This window comes from Mesoplodon densirostris, chromosome 13, assembly GCF_025265405.1.
Source record: "Mesoplodon densirostris isolate mMesDen1 chromosome 13, mMesDen1 primary haplotype, whole genome shotgun sequence".
NCBI lineage: Eukaryota > Metazoa > Chordata > Mammalia > Artiodactyla > Ziphiidae > Mesoplodon > Mesoplodon densirostris.
Window position 1 is genome coordinate 11,585,700 of NC_082673.1, and position 13,401 is coordinate 11,599,100.

At 42.9% G+C, this 13,401-nt stretch overlaps 1 protein-coding gene across 3 annotated transcripts in view; it reads left to right on the top strand.

Annotated features, from left to right (window-relative positions):
* The first annotated feature begins 2,666 nt into the window (after positions 1–2,666).
* Positions 2,667–13,401, top strand: part of MTFR1 (mitochondrial fission regulator 1) — a 63,532-nt gene continuing 52,797 nt past the window's right edge. The window contains exon 1 of one of the 3 annotated variants that reach the window (XM_060115661.1): positions 2,667–2,736. The gene's annotated coding sequence lies outside the window, so the exon portion shown is untranslated. Of the gene's footprint in view, positions 2,737–2,762; positions 2,829–13,401 lie in introns of those variants that run through there. The other 2 variants (XM_060115662.1, XM_060115663.1) reach the window with 2 other exon arrangements.

Genomic DNA, 13,401 nt, shown 5'->3' on the forward strand with positions numbered 1-13,401 from the left:
CATGGCCGCTGAGCCTGCGCGTCCGGAGCCTGTGCTCCGCAACGGGGGAGAGGCCACAATAGTGAGAGGCCCGCGTACCGCAAAAAAAAAAAAAAAAAAAAAGCAAAAACGACACATGAGCCAACCTAAGAGAGCTTCCAATGGTCAAGCTAGAACAATTTGAGCAACAAAATAAAAATCATATATAGAATATAAAATGAAGTATAAAATAAATATACATGCATATTTATAAATAAATTATTGAATACAAATAAATAAATGGGGGGTGGGGAGAGAGTTGAATCTTCTTTACAGAAGAATTCCAAATAATTTGTATAGATATTCTACTCCAGGGGTTGAAGCTTAATCTTACTGTCCCTTCAGTGTGGGCTGGATTTAGTGACTTGCTTCCAGAGAGTATGGAAAGAGGGAAAAAATGCCACTTTACAGTGGAGAAGCTAGCAAACACTACCATGGTCCAGGTGATCGGAGTTAACATCAGCAGTAATTAAGTCATCATGTACCCCTGATATGATGTGCTGAGAAGGGCATTCCACCCATACGGTATTTTTCCCAAAATTTATAATCCCAGTCTAATCATGAGAAAAAACATCCGACAAATTCAAATTGAGGAACACTATACAAAATACCTGACCAGACTCCTCAAGACCCTCGTGGTCACATCAAGGTTATGAAAAACAAGGAAAGACTGAGAAACTCTGACAGACCAGAGCAGTCTAAAAAGACATGATGACTAAACGCAATGTGGCACCTTGGATTGAATTCTGGAACAGAAAAAGGATTAGTAAAAACCGAGTTAAGTCTGGAATTTGTACCATGGTTGGCTCCTTAGTTTTATAAATGTATTATGATAATGTAAGACGTTAGCATTAGGGGAAACTGGGTGAGGAGTACACAGGAACTTTTTGTACTACCTTTGCAAACTTTTCTGTAAATCTAAAGTTATTCCAAAATAAAGTTGATTAAAAACAAAAAGTAAAGCATCCTACTTATAATTTTAAAAGTGTGATGACTGCAAGATTTCCCCCTAGGTTAGCTTCTGGCTGAGCACATTTCAAACTCTCTTTCTCTTCCACCAGCTAAATACTTCTAGTGCTAGGTGCCACGGGACACATCCATTTGTGAGATGGAATAAAGCACGGCTAGGAGTCTTCCTGGAAGCCATTCCAACACCGGGAGAGTCAGCAATAACTTAAGGGAAGTGGCTCAAATTCATCTCAACTCTTTTTCCCTCACCCAGATTCCCCAAATGCCCACGGCCACTCCAGGGTACCTAGGATGAAGGGAAATGTGAAGGAAAGGAAATTGGAACGGAAAAAAGCCTTAAGCAATCCCCGTTGAGGAGAGCTTTAAGACATCTTCCTTTTAAAAAGAGTCGAAAGCTACATGTGATAAGGTGAACTCGGTGCTGGGGGCCCACCTTGGGTCTTGGAAAGACCTGTTGCAAGTCCTGGGGCCCGGGCAGAAGCTTCCTTAGCTTAGCATAACTCCACCCGGGAAAGATCTCAGGAGAAACAGCTGAACTTCGTCAGAAATGCCGCCATGCTTTGCCCCGCCCCTTTAGCTCAGGAGATGCTGCTCTTTCATCCCAGCCCAAGCATTAACTCCTTTCGGATGTGCTGAGAACCCGGGGCAGGCTTAGGCAGGTCTCCCAGGCCCTTCCATATCTCCATGATAACATTTGGTAATATAAGTTAAGTTTGTTGTTAGCCTGTAGGCTCACTGAGGGCGTGGTTCAAAGCTTTTTAAAATCTTTGTTCTGTCATAGTGGGCCCCAACAAGCCCTTGTTGAGTAAATGAATTAATGCTCTTGCTGAAGGAGGGAAGCCCTCGCCAGGGAGAGACTGGGGGTCCCAGGATAAGAACATCGGCGCTCCGCTGTCTGCAGACTGACCTCTGGGATCAATTACAATGGGAGGGTAAGAGATGCAGCTAATCAAGCCAATCAGCAACAGCCTCTTGAAAGGCCATACAGAAATAGGTTTCTCATTCTACCTGTGAATCTTTTATCAGTACTACACACGTTACCATGCTTAATATATTGTTAGCTATAAATGTAATAATCATATTTTCATGACAGAATGATTTGCAATCCAGAGTGTCCTAGGATATTCAGCTATTAAAAACCATGTGTCCCAATGAATCAGACTAAACAGATGCTGGAACTGAAGACTCAGTAAAGTAAAATCCTCATCCATCTGGCACTTTGTACAACCCCACACCCTCACTCCCCCTAAAGACAAACACACCGGGGATACAAAGTCTGTAAAAGGCAGACGATAAGCCGGGTGAGCACAAGTCCCTACAGCGCGGGATGAAAGAGCTCCATACTGGTTAGCTTAACAAGGGCTTAAGATTCACAGCTTCTTTCAAGGTAATGCACACTTGCGGCTACATTCATCATGTGGTTCTCCCTATATGCCTAGAGCTTGAGGTTTACAAGGCACTTCCCAGGGCAGGGAAGTGAAAACGAAAAGCTAGGTCCACGAGAAAGCGCACGCCCTAGCCGGGACCCGCGCGTGCGCACACTGCAAAAGGCCGCTCCAGGCGCTTCCGGCGGTCCTCTGGCTTTCCGCTCCCGCTCTCAGTGCCCGCCTCAGGACCGGAGGAAACCGCTGATTGGTCAGTCTGGCCCGGGCTCGGGGCGGAGATCGGGTGATTGGCAGCAACGCCCCGGGTCAGCCAAGCTGGAAGCCGGGGTTGCTGCATGGGGTGTCTGGCTGCCGCGCGGCCGAGGTAAAGTGGGGCTAGCGACTCTGGAAAGCGGTTGGCGTGGGGTCGAGGAGGCGCCCCCGGGCCAGACGGCGGTGGGAAACCCTGGTGACAGGGTAGGCGCTGAAGGAGCCGGGCTCGGGCTTGCGGGGAGGCCGGCGGGCTCCGCGGGCCGGTTGGGTGTCTGCGCCGCTGCTGGAGGGAGGCGGAGAGGATCTGGAGCAGCCGGGGTGGCTGAGGACGCGGGTGGGGCTGGAGCTTAGGCGGAGCAGAGGGAATTTGGCCGACTTGCCTCGAAGGCTGGCACTCACCCACCCCGCAGCTGCGCCCCCGAGCCCCCGGGCTTCGGTCGGTCGTCCGGAGCCCTAAGTTGGCCCGCCGGCCGTCTGAAAGGCCCTTGGCTGCGGTTCCCGTGGGTGTTGCTCTTTCCCGGGACCGGCGGCCGGACTTGGCGGGCGCATCTCCCGGCCAGGCCTCGGGGATTCGGAGGGAGGAGCACGCCTACCGGGCGGCCGGGGAGGTTTAACCAGCCTCCGCTGGCCGGCATTACTGTTAACTTTCCGCCGCCCAGGACTTTCCCAATGTCTGCCTGACCATGACCAGGATTTGCATTAAGCCCCAAGGGTCGACCTTTGGACATTTAAAAACACATTTTATTATGGAAATCTGCAAACTCTGCAGAGGTCGAGAGAATAGTGTAAAGAACTCGGTGTACCCATCACTCAATTTCACCAATTCAACAAGTATCCTTAAGTGGCCAGGCTTGCTCCCTCTCTCCCCGGGTTATTTTGAAGTGTATCCCAAACATATCTTTTCATCTCTTTTACATATTTCTCATGATCAGTAACCGTACTTCTTTTCCAGTCATTTGCTTTCTAGAGAGGTTGAGTAAAACGAGGCACACTTGAAGGCGTAGGCAGCGTTAATTTAGTTGGCGCTGCAGGAATGAGGGCAGTTCCCTGACGGTGCACTTTCATTACCTGGTGCTCAGCTTTTCAAAATCACTGAAAACAAAGGTGCCAGATAATCTAGTTTTGTCTGTAGCTTTACTGTTTTTGAGTAGCCTTATGTATTGATGATTTATTAAAATCTTTTTTTGTATTGATAATTTATATTTACCGAGTTTTTGATATGTATGAAGCACTGTGAAATTGTTTCCACCTATTCGTTTAACTTTTACAACAGCTGTGTGAAGTAGGTATGCCATTTTACAGGTGAGGGGAAAAGAGGCTTAGAGAGGTTAAGCAATTTGCCTGCGGCCACACTGATATAAGGGGCAGGGGGCTGAAATTTAGGATGCTGACCCTGGTCACTGCAAAGTTCTTGCTCTTTTAACCATAATTGAATGTCCTAAGAATTGTGGAGTAAATTAACTGCTGTGGGAAATGCTGTTGAGCTACAAATCCATAATGGGGGGAGAAAAAAAAAAACAACCCTGGGTATTTATGCGTACAGTAGTCAGCTAGGTGTTTTTGTTTCTTTGAAACAATAAAAGGTTAATACAATTGAATTTAAAGTTATGAGCAAAGTATATAAGTGTAGTTCAGTAAATAGAATTTAAAACATGTATTTTATAGAATTTGTCCAGTTAAAGAGGAAGGGAAAAGGGAAAAAAAATATGTATCAATGAATAATCTCTACCTCTCTCTCTTTCATATACTGGATACTTTAATCTGTATCCCTCATCTTTTCTATCTTCTGTTACTTCTTAGAGAGCATCTTCGTCTTCATCCAAGTAGTTTTAGAGGAGTAAGGACTAGAAAGAGACAGCTGGGCTTGTTCGGAGGACAGCAGAGAAGACCTGTTAAACTGGAGTTTCGGATTCCTGCTGTAGGGGAGTAGTTCAAAAGTCTAGAAGTAAGGTTAGACTTACACATGGAGGAACTTGAGTGCCAAGTTTAAGGAGTTTGAATTCGAGCAAAGAAGTGACATGATCACAGTCTCATAAGAAGATAGGGAGCTGGCCCTGTCAAAAATGGCTTCACCTGAGATGTGAAGCAATTAGTGAATTAACCTGGTGGAAATAGAAGTTGGTAACTGGTGAATGTATGGATATAAGGAAAGGAGTGGAGAAAAAAAAAATCCTCTGAAGGAGAGGAAGAGGGACTTCGCTGGCGGTCCAGTGGTTTAGACTCCGCACTCCCAATGCAGGGTACAGGGGTTCCATCCCTGGTCGGGGAACTAAGAACCCACATGCCGAGTGGTGCAGACAAATTAAAAAAAAAAGAAAAAAAAAAGAGGGGAAGAGGCAGCATGGTACAGTGGTGCAGCAGGTTCTGAAGTGCTGATAAACTTCAGTTTCTACCCCTTTGTTTTCTTGGACAGTCTTGGTGATGAGTGTTTTTACTATATAGCTGCTTTTTGAAATGTTAACTACTCAGCTGATCATCTGTTCTTTTATGTTTATTTACTGTTGATACAACTTACACAATTTAGATAAGCAACAAACAGTGATACTGTAATCTCAGCATGTAATGATACAGAAGTGCATAAATATAAAGAAGAAAAGGTAGAGAATTCCCTCACCAAGCCTCAGACACAAGTAGTGTTAAGCTTTGGTATCTTTTCAAATCTTTTCTTCTGTGTACATGTGTACATAAAATATCTATTTCACCACTATTTCTATGCTTTGTTTTATTTTTTAAAAGCAGAATCACATATGTGTTAGTCTTTAGATTTTTATCATGAAATCCTTTCATGTATAGCTTTTTGTTTTAATGGCCATAAACTTAGAATATGTATGTTGAATTTAACTATTTCCTTATTATTATTATTTTTTTTTCGCTGTACGCGGGCCTCTCACTGTTGTGGCCTCCCCCATTGCGGAGCACAGGCTCCAGACGCACAGGCCCAGCGGCCATGGCTCACGGGCCCAGCCCCTCCGCGGCATGTGGGATCTTCCCAGACCGGGGCACGAACCCGTATCCCCTGCATCGGCAGGCGGACTCTCAACCACTGCGCCACCAGGGAAGCCCCACTATTTCCTTATTGATGGACATTTAGTTTGCCTCTAGAGTTTCTCTTTTACAACTGATACTTCAGTAACTACCCTTACTAGCTTTTAAAAACTAAACATCTTCCTTGAAACTAACACAACATTGTAAATTAACTATACTTCATTTAAAAAAATAAAAAGTATTGTTAAAATTTGAAAAAAAAAGTGAACACCTTTACTTATGAAGGTATAATTTACTGCATTTTTCCATAAGGGAATTTTTTAATACACATAATATGTAGGGGACAGTAATTATTACACAACTTATCAAAATCACGTTTATAGTGAATTTTCATCAGTTTGCTTGGCCCAAGGAAGCACTTTTAGTTAGTGAAAAATATGATTGACTTCCAAGTAGTGTGAGTGTTTTTTCCTACTGATGTCCAGGACCATTTAAGATATTTGAGGAGTCTTTTCGAAAGATTGTTTTAAAATTGATGCCAGAATACTTAATTCATTTGCATGGGAATACTTAAAATAACAGTTTAAGGAAATTCCTATCTCCTTCACAGGAGGGTTATATGTCAGAGATCCTCACATGAAAATGGCACATCTTTAGTTCAAATGGAAATATAAAGCTACCTCGAACTTCTTTTATAGCATACGGAGAGAAAGTTAACTTCTAAAAATGTTACAGAAAACGTCCTTTCGAAGTTTAGTTCATATCTGTAGCCCATTACCTTGAAAGAATTTTCATCAAGTTTTAATTAGGTTACGTTCTTAGGTTCCTTATCTAAACAGCTTTGTTTTTTGTTTTTGAGAGATGTAGTACAGGTCATGAGATTTATTCATTTGTGGACTGAAAAAAGTTAAACTTGTGCTCAGACTCTGTGCTAGGTACTGGGAATGTAGCAGTGTACTTAATTTGCATGAATATTGCAAATATTGAATATTTGAATATTATGAATATTAATTTCAGAATATTGCCAGTAAATTGTACCCATAGGTTGAGTACTATGTCATTGTTTTTTTTTTTTTTTTTTTCTTTTTGCGGTATGTGGGCCTCTCACTGTTGTGGCCTCTCCCGTTGCGGAGCACAGGCTCCGGATGCGCAGGCCCAGCGGCCATGGCTCACGGGCCCAGCCGCTCCGCGGCATATGGGATCCTCCCAGACCGGGGCACGAACCCGTATCCCCTGCATCGGCAGGCGGACTCTTAACCACTTGCGCCACCAGGGAGGCCCTGTCATTGTTTTTTAGTGTGTGTTCTGACTTAAAGTCTTAGCCCAGACTGACTTGAAGTATAGCAGTGGTCACTAGACTTGAATTTCAAGTTTAATATCCAGAAAGTAGGGTAGGGCTTTGACAACTTTTTATTATAAGTAAGCATTAAAAAAAAATCAAAAATAACATTCATCTACTGTCCCCACATCCTAAAAGAAAAAGCATTTTCATACTAAAAACCTAAGAAGGACATATTTTCAAAATAAAGGACAGTAACTTTAAATTGAATAAGTTTTTGTTTGTTTTTTTACTTCATGGCCCTTATTTTTCTTTTGCATCATTGTTTGCAGCCAGAGTGTAGACTGTCGTTTGGGATGCACTAATATGGTTTACCTGATCTCTTAGTTTTCTGAGAACAGGAAACCTTATTCCAGTAATTTAGCCAACCAAATAACTAAGAATGTTCTATTAATCTTTTTAGACTCCTCCGACCCCAGAATGAAATGGTCACACTCTTCTGTTACATTGTAAAGATAATTAAATGGCCATTTCCTTGAATAGTTCCAAAAGACCTTGTAAAAATAAGCCCCACATACTGTTGTAGCTTTTAAAGTTTTTGGGGGGGCTTCCCTGGTGGCGCAGTGGTTGAAAGTCCGCCTGCTGATGCAGGGGACATGGGTTCGTGCCCCGGTCCGCAAAGATCCCATATGCTGCGAAGCAGCTGGGCCCGTGGGCCATGGCCGCTGAGCCTGCGTGTCTGGAGCCTGTGCTCCGCAACGGGGGAGGCCACAACAGTGAGAGGCCCGTGTACCGCAAAAATAAATAAATAAATAAAAATAAATTAAAGTTTTTGGAATTTTAAATTTAATGACAACTTTGGTATCACTGCTAACAGGTTTATTGTGAAACTATTGCTAATAACTTTTTTTATTGTAAGTATCTCAAAAACATACACTGCGTTAGTTGAAACAATATTATGTTGTATTATCTTTGATTTGATTGCTCTGCACTTTAATTGGTCTACCTGCACACACATAGTTTCATAGTATTTGTGGCGGGAAAAGAAAGTCTGTTTTCACGGTTTATCTGTTTCTCCTTTACTCTTGGTTTTCTCTTCTACTGCCTTGCCAGCTACCCCACCATGCTACTTCTGCACGATATTTCTGTATGTCTGGTCTACGCTAGAGTAGGCTCAACTATAAGCCTATACCGTCATCATATAATCCTAGAAGTTAAATTTTACAAACACACACACATATACATACATAAAGAACCTAGAAAACAAAGTGCAGCCTGATCCTTAGCTATCTTTGTTTAAACCTTTTTTCTTGTGAAGTATAACACACACAAAGTGTAACACAGAAAGATGCACAGACATAAATATACAGCTCAATAAATGATCACAAAGCAAATATCCATGCAGAGACCACCCAGTTTAAGCAATAGAAAGTTGTCTGCCCTCCCGAGAGCTCCTTTATACGCCCTTCCAACTCTTACCCACCCCATCCAAAGGTAACCACCATTGTAACTTCTTACACTATAGGTTTGTTTTGCCTTGTATGATTTTCTTCATGCTTTAAGATCTATAGTGATGTCCCTTTTTTCATTCCTGATACTGGCAAAGTGCCTTTTCTCTCTCTCCTCAGTAAATCTCATTAGAGGTCAATTCTTTTTATTAGTCTTTTCAAAGAACCAACTCTTGGCCTGGTTATACTTCTCTGCCTTAATAGTTCTCTGATGCTTTCAAATAGATGATTTTAAAAATTTTGTCCCCTAGTTTACTTGTCCTCAGTGGGAGGAGGGTTTGTCTGAAATTACCTAGTTCACCTATAAATAGAAGTAAAATTCCTCTTAAGATATCTGTTTGAAATTGAGACAGTATAGAAAAGGCACTGGCTTGGGGCTTAGATGCCTTTCATTTAATATTCACATATTAACTGAGCAACTGTTATATCCTATATGTTGTGCTACATGCTGGGGTCACTGTGATGAATAAGATAGAGTCTTTGCACTTACGGTGATTGAAGTGCCGTGGAGGAGGTAAGCAGTTTAGGTACATTGTTTTAATACACTATGTAAGAGAATACATACAGGAGGGCCCTAATCCTGGTTGATCAGGAAAGCCCTCTTTATGACCAAATCATAAAGGACCTACTTTGGTATTGAGAATGGATAGAAAGGGATAGCAAGATCAGGGGAGGGGGTGGTGCAAATAGTCTAGTTAATAGATTTTTTACAATAGTATAGACTTAGAGTCTATAGAAGAGCAGTAAGGGCAGTGGAAATGGAATCTGATATATTTAGGAGGGAAAATAGAACTTGATTGTAGAAAATGAAAGAGAAAGAAGGAATAACTGACTAGGTGTGCCATTTTCTGAGGTAGGGAACATATAAGCAACAGATTTAGGAGGAAAGTTGAGGAGTTCAGCTTCAGATTTCTTTGGTTTAAAAGAAGATGGGAGAAACCAGAAGGTAGCATGTGATTGAATTTAACAGGGCCGAGGAAAGAGAATCCATGTAATGCAGGACGGAGCTGATGTAATGAGACCTGTGGGTTGGGGGTGCAGGGGCGTATAATCCTGAGCACTTAGTTGGAAGGGGGGACAGGAGAGAATGGGCGACAGACTTAGAGGGACAGAATAGGTGTGGATGCAGAGATGCTGTGTGTATGGCATGTGGCGTGGCAGCATGTTGAGGGGTTCTCTGTCAGAAGACTTCTCTATTATTTAAAGTAGGAAGCTTGGTCATCTGCTGAGAAATGATGGAGCAAGGGTTAGAGAGATTTGGGTAGCATGGAGCATGCTTGAAATAGCTGCTCTGGAGAATGGAAGAGTGGGAAGAGCAGAAAATAAGATTCTCCTGAACGCTAGGCAGCAGTGAAGGCCCAGTTGAGACCAGAGGTAGTACATTTGTAGCAACATCAAAATGTGAGATATAGTCATTTTTCTACAGCCCCATTGTAGGACGTGTAGGCTTGTGGACTCATCAAGTTCTGGCTTGTAGACTAAACAAAACAGTAGAAAAAGGAGTTGAAAAGACTAACAAAGCAGTGGTTCAAGTGAGTTGGGGCTTCATGAGATAGAAGAAAGTGAAAGTGAGGAGGGATTGATTAGGTTGACGGAAAGTGCAGTGGAGGAGACCGAAGGTCTCAGTATGGACACTCAGGAGTGTCCGAGTAAAAGCTGCAAGGTGACATATTTGGTTTTTGTAACTTCGATATTTTTCTTCTTCTTTTTGGCTGCGCCAGGTCTTAGTTGTGGCATGTGGGCTTCTTAGTTGTGGTGGCATGCGGACTCTCAGTTGCAGCATGCATACGGGATCTAGTTCCCTCACCCGGGATCGAACCCGGGCCCCCTGCATTGGGAGCGTGGAGTCTTACCCAGTTGACCACCAGGGAAGTCCCTAGATTTTGTTTTTAAATGAAAATTAAAACATGTATTTTTGGGCTTCCCTGGTGGCGCAGTGGTTGAGAGTCCGCCTGCCGATGCAGGGGACACGGGTTCGTGCCCCGGTCTGGGAGGATCCCACATGCCGCGGAGCGGCTGGGCCCATGAGCCATGGCCGCTGAGCCTGCGCGTCCGAAGCCTGTGCTCCGCAACGAGAGAGGCCGCCACAGTGAGAGGCCCGCGTACCGCAAAAAACAAAACAAAACAAAAACAAAAAAACCCAAAAAACCCATGTATTTTTGTAGCATTGTCTAAACAGTACAAACCACACAAAGAAAAATTGACTTCTACCCACTCTGGCCAGTTTTGATAGTTTGATGTGTATCTTTTCATAAATGAAAAGGTTGAAGATTTTTTTTTGTTTTGTTTTACAGAAATGAAATCATACTTAGTATATTACTCTTCCTGTAACATATATATACCATCAAGTCATTACATAGACTAACTCACTTTTAATAGATGCATAAAGTTTGTAATATGCATATACAGTCATTTATTTAACAGGTGTTTTATTGGTGAACATTTGAAGTTGATCCTAGTTTTGTGAGTAGAAAAAGCACTGCAGAAAATATCTTTATATATATTCTTTATGTATAATGCTTTTATTTCTGCAAAAGACATTCCTGAAAGTTGCATAACTTGGTCAAAGGCTCTGTGTGTTTTTAAAACTTTTATTTGAAGCATAACTTACATTAAGGAAAGTATCTTGGTAAGCTTTCACAGAGTAAACACGTGCAAGTATCTGTGTATGTCAAGAAATAGAACGCTGCCAGCATCCTCAGAAATCCCTCTCTGGCCTCCTACCAGTCACGACCTCTGCCTCCAACAATTCAAAACAAAACAGAACAAAAAAGACTAAGTTTAAATTTTAAAAAAATGCATAATCTCTGATGAGATTGCTTTCACTTTTACCTGTTTTAGATCTTTATGTAAATAGACTTGAACAGTGCTCTGTTGGATGCATCATCTCTGAATATTATAATCACCTAGCACCAGCAAGAATATATGTTTTTTGGTGTACTAGTGCTAATGAGGCCAAAGTGCAGAATTCCATTTAGGAAAGGACTTGGAGTACAGAAGAAGACTCGGTTGAAGTCATAGCTGAGCGATAGGGAATGATTCAGGTGTCCTTAGGTCAACCCTAATGAGGGACAGAGGGTGGTAAAGCAGTGCTTCCTAAGGAGAGCTGTTTTTTTTTTAAATGAAGGTATAATTTACATACAGCAAAATTCACTCCTTTTGGCAGACATTGCTTTGAACACAGTCATGTAACCACCACCACAATCAAGATATAGACTACTTCCATTTTTCTAAAACCTCCCTCGTGCTTTGCTGTAGTTAATAACTCTGGTGACCACTGCTCTGTTTTTTGTTTTGTTTTGTTTTGTTTGCGGTACACGGGCCTCTCACTGCTGTGGCCTCTCCCGTTGCGGAGCACAGGCTCTGGACGCGCAGGCTCAGCGGCCATGGCTCACGGGCCCAGCCGCTCCGCGGCACGTGGGATCCTCCCGGACCGGGGCACGAACCCGCGTCCCCTGCATCGGCAGGCGGATTCTCAACCACTGCGCCACCAGGGAAGCCCCACTGCTCTGTTTTGTTGTCACTTTAGTTTTGCCTTTGAGGGAGGGTTTTTCAAAGAGCTTAGAGCAGTAATTGATTGGAAACAGCCTTGATATAAAGTAGGAGAGAATAAGCAAGCACAGGACCCTTTGAGAAGGCTTTGAAGCAGCATTCTAAAGGGACAGCCAAATTTCAGTCCAGCGAGGGAGGGGATGCTTACCTTCAAACAGGGTTCCAGAGAGCACAGTGGAGAAGTTTGGAGGAAAGGGTAACTGGAGGCGGCCACCGACTATGTGACCTCTCCTCTGTGTTTTCTGTTTATCAGTAACAAGAACCATCCCCCTTATTGAAATTTCCCTTTTTTTTGGTGACAACGCCTCTCTCATTTTTCTATTACGTCTTTGATCATTTTTTTCCCAGTGACTCTTGTTTTCTCTGCTTGATGCGCAAGTGTTTCTTGAGGCTTCTATTCTGGCTTCATTTCTTACTCTGTTTGAGTTAGCCCATTCACTCTTAGGTTGCATCTCCTCTTTCTAAGCCAGTGCCTCCTAATCTTTATCTCTGGCGCAGACTCCTTCCTGGCAAGAATAATTTTTAAAAATAGTTAAAAAAAAAAAAAAAAACTATCCGCTTAAAAAACGAGCGAAAGGGACTTCCCTGGCGGTCCACTGGTTAAGACTTCGCCTTCCAGTGCAGGGGATGCGGTTTCCATCCCTGCTTAGGGAGCTAAGATCCCACATGCCTCAAGGCCAAAAAACCAAAACACAGAACAGAAGTGGTATTGTAACAAATCCACTAAAGACTTTAAAACTGGTCCACATCAAAAGAAATCTTAAAAAAATAAAAAAGCGAGTGAAAGACACTTCTTAATGGAAGGTATCAAAATGCCCCCAAAACCTGTGGAGAAGCTACTGAAGTTGCTAAAATTAAAAAGACTGACAATATCAAGTATTGACCATTGACAATACCAAGGATTATAGAACAAGTAGAGCTCTTGTATATACCTGCTTGCGGGAGTGTAATTGGTACAACCACTTCAGAAAAATGTTAGTTTCTACAGATTTTTTAAAGATTTAGCTATATATCTATCTCTATATAATCTGATGTTCTAGCAGTTTTACTCCTGGGTAGAGACTCCAGAGAAATTAGTTCTTTTTTCATTTTTGGCTGTGCCGCGCAGCATGTGGGATCTTAGTTCCCAGACCAGGGATGGAACCCACGCCCCCTGCAGTGGAAGCGTGGAGTCTTAACCACTGGACAGCCAGGGAAGTCCCAAGAGAAATTAGTTCTTCTTCTTTTTAAAAATTAATTAATTAATTAATTTTTGGCTGTGTTGGGTCTTCGTTGCTGTGCGTGGACTTTCTCTAGTTGTGGTGAGCGGGGGGCTACTCTTCGTTGCGGTGCGCGGGCTTCTCATTGTGGTGGCTTCTCTTGTTGCAGAGCATGGGCTCTAGGAGCGGGGGCTTCAGTAGTTGTGGCTCGTGGGCTCAGTAGTTGTGGCGCACGGGCTTAGTTGCTCTGTGGG